The following is a 5,462-nucleotide window of genomic DNA, read 5'->3' on the forward strand; positions in this document are numbered from 1 at the left end:
CAGGTGCGGTGGCTCACTCCTATAATCCCGGCACTTTGGGAGGCCAAGATGGGTGGATCACTTGAGGTCAGCCCAATGACCAAGGTCAGCCCAGTGATCCAAGATGGGTGGATCACTTGAGGTCAGCTCAATATCAGCCTGGCCAACATGGTGAAATCTTGTTTCTATTAAAAAAATAGTGGGGGCCGGGTATGGTAGCTCACGTACCCCAGCACTTTGGGAGGCTGAGGCCGGCGGATCAGGAGGTCAGGAGATGGAGACCATCCTGGCTAACACGGTGAAACCCTGTCTCTACTAAAAATACAAAAAATTAGCCGGGCCCGGTGATGGGCACCTGTACTCCCAGCTACTTGGGAGGCCGAGGCAGGAGAACGGTGTGAACCTGGGAGGCGGAGCTTGCAGTGAGCGGAGATAGCGCCACTGCAGTCCGGCCTGGATGAAAGAGCAAGACTTCTGTCTCAAAATAAGAAGAAGAAGAAAAAAAATTAGCTGGGCGTGGTGGCACATGCCTGTAATCCCAGCTACTCGGGAGGCTGAGGCAGGAGAATTGCTTGAACCCGGGAGGCGGAGCTTGCAGTGAGCTGAGATCGTGCCACTGCACTCCAACCTGGGCGACAGAGTGAGACTCCATCTCAAAACAGCAACAAAGAAAGCTGGTCACGTGGCAGGTGCCTGTAATCCCAGTTACAAGTCTGAGGTAGGAAAATCGCTTGAACCCGGAAGAGGGAGATTGCAGTGAGGCGAGATCGTGCCACTGCACTGCAGAGGGAGACTCCATCAAGAAAGAAAGAAAAGAAAGGAAAGAAACAAGGCATCCAAATGAATGAAGTTAAAGATAAGCAAAACAAAGCTAAGAAAGCAAAGAGATTGAAAAACTAAAAATAGAAACTACTTAATTAGAAAAAAAGTAGAATTAAATATATAATCCAAGAGCTCGTTACTTGAAAAATAAAAAAGATAGGCTTTTAGCTAAGTTAATTACAAAAAACAGCTAAAATATACTTGATGCAATAATTTGGAAATCCTAGATAAAATGAATTATTTTTAAAGAAAGCATGATTTCTAAAACGGATCTCAAAAAAAAAAAAAAAAAAACAGAAAATCTAAATAAACAAATAATTACCATAAAAGAAGTACAAAGAGCTATTCCAGAAAAGGAGTACCAGGTCTAGATATTTTCATAGGTGGTTATATTCCACCTTTAAGGAAACAATTCCAAAGCTACTTGAACTTTTCTAATACATAAAAAAAGAAAGAAACCATCTAAAATACTTCTATGAAGCAAGAATAGTTTGACCCTAACTCTAACAAGAAGTGTAGGAAAAAACCTGAGCACTAATCTCATTTATACATATTGATGAAATAATACTAGGTACTAGGAAAAAGAATCCTGTAAAACCCTAAAAAAATAAAAGGACAAAAATGGGATTATTTCAGAAATACAAGGATAATAAAATATTAGGAAATCTATTTTATAAATAGACCCAAGGACAATCAACTCAACAGACTTTGAAAAATAATTTGATTAAAAGCTTTTAACATCTTTTTTTTTTTTTTTTCGTTTTTTGAGACAGAGGCTTTGTTACCCAGGCTAGAGTGCAGTGGTGCAATCTCAGCTCACTACAACCTCTGCCTCCTGGGTTCAAGTGATCCTCCTGCCTCAGCCTCCCAAGTAGCTGGGATTACAGGTGTGCATCACTATGCCTGGCTAATTTTTGTGTTTTTAATGGAGATGGGGTTTCAACATGTTGGCCAGGCTGGTCTCAAACTCCTGACCTCAAATGATCCATCTGCCTTGGCCTCCCAAAATGCTGGGATTACAGATGTGAGCCACCATGCCTGGCCCATTTACTTTTCAATCAAAAATGATCATAAAAGAATAAGAATATAAGATGACAGCAAGAATGAGTAAATAAAAAATACATTTTAAAATTAAATTTGAAAAATAAAAAAGAATAAGAATAGAAGACTTTTCCTTAATATGAATCTATTTTAACCTCAAGACAGCTTATGTTCAAAGGAAAATATTAGAAGCATTCCCATTAGCAAAAGATTTTAAATAATGATGACTACCATTATCAGTAATATTTTTCTAATGTAGTTGTCTTTATATTTGGGGGAAAATTAGAAGTTAAAAGTTATTGGAAACAAGACAACAATGCCTGCTGTCACCACTTGCATTCAAAATTGAACTGGAAGTTCTAGCCAACGCAATCAGGCAAGAAAATAAAATAAAAGGCATCTAGATTGGAAAAGAGGAAAGACAACTATCTCTTTTCGCAGATGAGATAAAAATCCCTAAACAATCCACAAAAAAATCTATTAGGGCTAATAAACAAACTGAGAATGATGCAACGAGGCAAGATCAATACACAAAAACCAGTTGTATTTGTTTAAAGTAGCTAGGGATTATACTGTGGGATTCCAAAAACCTGCTGCATATGTAAAATATTTATACATTTAATAAGCAAAAGTCACTAAGAGCAAAATTATCCAAAAATCAATGGAGTTCTAGGAATCAAAATATCTCTTGTGGTGCCAAAGCAAAAATGCAAGTCTTTGAGCCGTGCCTGGCCCAAAGTTATTTACTAAAACCTTCTTTGTAATTAAGAAAACCATCTTTGTATCCATTCAAGAATTATCTGCACCTACGAAAAAGAATGAAGCTGTTCTTTGTCTACTGATATAGAAAGTGTCCTAGGCCAGGTGTGGTGGTTCACGCCTGTAATCCCAGCACTTTGGGAGTCTGGGAATTCAAGGCAAGCCTGGCCAACATGGTAAAACCCCACCTCTACTAAACATTAAAAGAAAAGGGAGGGGAGGGAAAGAAAGAAGCCAGGTGCAGTGGCTTACACCTGTAATCCCAGCACTTTAGGAGGCCAAGGCGGGCAGATCACTTGAGGTCAGGAGTTTGAGACCAGCCTGGCCAACATGGTGAAACTCTGTCTCTACTAAAAATAAATAAAAAAAAAATTAACAAATAAATTAGCCAGGCGTGCTGGTGCTTGCCTGTAATCCCAGCTACTTGGGAGGCTGAGGCTGGAGAATCACTTGAACCCAGGAGGTGGAGGTTGCAGTGAGCTGAGATCACACCATTGCACTCCAGGCTGAGCAACAGCAAGACTCTGTCTCAATGAAAAAAAAAAGGAGGGGGGGGGAAGAGAGAGAGTCCTAGATAAGAAAAAGAAAGAGAGAGAGGGAAGGAAGGAAGGAAGGAAGGAAGGAAGAGGAAGGAAGAAGGAGGAAGGGAGAAGGGAGGGAGGGAGGAAGGAAGGAAGAAAATTAAAAAGAAAGGAAAGAAAGATTCCTAGATGAGAGACAGCGAAAACGAGAGAAAGGAAAGGAAAGGAAAGGGTCCTAGATGAGAGAGAGAGAGAGGAAGAGAGAAGGGATGGAATGGAGGGAGGGAGGAGAGTCCTAGACCAGGGGTCCCCAACCCTACTGGTCCATGGCTTGTCAGAAAATGGGCCCCACAGCAGGTGGTGAGCAGTGAGCAAGCAAGCAGAGCTTCATCTGTATTTACAGCTGCTCCCCATCACTCACATTACTGCCTGAGCTCCACCTTCTGTCAGATCAGCGGTGGCACTAGATTGTCGTAGGAGCATGGACCCTATCAGGACCAGAGCATTCAGGGATCTAGGTTGTGTGTCCTTATGAGAATCTAATGCCTGATGATCTGTCACTGTCTCCCATCACCCCCAGATGGGACCATCTTGTTGCAGGAAAACAAGCTCAGGGCTCCCACTGATTCCACATTATGGCGAGTTGTATAATTGTTTCATTATATATTACAATATAATAGTGATAGAAATAAAGTACACAATAAATGTAATGCACTTAAATCATCCTGAAATCATCCCTCCCCACCCTGGTCCATGGAAAAGTTGTCTTCCACAAAACCAGTCCCTAGTGTCAAAAAGGTAGGAGACCATTGTCCTAGATATACTCTTTCATGGAACAAATAAGGTGCAGAAAAGTGTATCGCTTATATTGCTTGTGTAAAAAGGGGCAAAATGTGTATTTGTGTATGTGTGTGTGTTTTCTTGTATATTGTAAAATATCTCTATAAGGGGATACACATGCTGATCAATACTGGTTTAGGGGATGTGGTTAGAGGGAGACCTTATACTGTTTATCTTTAACCTTTTTCAATTTTGGGTCTTATGAAAGTCATAAGACTATCATAAGATAAATAATGGATCAGGTGCAGGGGCTCACGCTTGTAATCCCACACTTTGGGAGGCCAAGAGGGGAGGATTGCTGTAGCCCAGGAGTTCAAGACAACCCTGGACAACATGGTGAGATCCTATCTCTACAAATAATTTTAAAATTAGCGGGGCATGGTGGCACACTCCTGAGGTTCCAGGTACTCAGGAGGCTGAGGTGGGAGGATTGAGTGAACCTGGGAGGTCAAGGCTGCAGTGAACCATGATCTCACCACTGTACTCCAGCCTGGACAAGAGTGAGACCTGTCTCAAAAAAATAAAAATAAATAATACACTGACAATATAGCAGAATTTCTATAAATTTTTTTTTTTTTTTAAATGGAGTCTCACTCTGCCACCCAGGCTGGAGTGCAGTGGCATGATCTTAGCTCACTGCAAGCTCTGCCTCCTGGGTTCATGGCATTCTCCTGCCTCAGTCTCGCAAGTAGCTGGGACTACAGGTGCCCCTCACAACGCCTGGCTAATTTTTTGTATTTTTAGTAGAGACAGGGTTTCACCGTGTTAGCCAGGATGGTCTCGATCTCCTGACCTCGTGATCTGCCCACCTCAGCCTCCAAAAGTGCTGGGATTACAGGCGTGAGTCACTGCACCCAGCCAAAAATAATTCTTAATCTTAATCTCACATTCGTAAAATGTATTTGAACAAAATTATTATACTTAAATTTATTTTTTTCCTCTGAAATGGCCCAACTCTCTTGACTACTTGGTAGACCACCAGCTGACTATTCTTTGAGCAAGGCTGTCCCAGAACTTTAAACATTCAGATGCCAGAGAGGCTACTACAGTTGGATCCAGTATCTGAATTCACATCTCTTTAGGACCACAAATTATATTCTTATACCAGAGATTAAGTGGGATCTTATTAGAGAAACTCCTAATTCTTAATTCAATTAGTTAGTATTTGCTGGAAACCTATTATTTAATATTATCTGTTATACAGAGATTAATGTATCCTGGCTGCTGTTCTCGAGATGCTCACAAGCATGCTGAAGTTACTAAACTATATCCAATTACATAAAATAGATTCTAAAGGCTCCAGCAACACTATGGCAGTTGGTTAAAATAGGTTTATTATACCATCCTGTGCCTAAGTATACATCTGAAAGGATACACACAATTTAAAAAAAATTTTTTTTGAGAGGGAAGAGAGGGAGGAAAGGAGGAAAGGAGGGAGGGAGGGAGGGAAGGAGGAAGAAGGAAGGAAGGAAGGGAGGGAAGGAGGGAGGGAGGGAGGAG

The sequence above is a fragment of the Piliocolobus tephrosceles genome, chromosome 10 (assembly GCF_002776525.5).
Source record: "Piliocolobus tephrosceles isolate RC106 chromosome 10, ASM277652v3, whole genome shotgun sequence".
NCBI classification, from domain to species: domain Eukaryota; kingdom Metazoa; phylum Chordata; class Mammalia; order Primates; family Cercopithecidae; genus Piliocolobus; species Piliocolobus tephrosceles.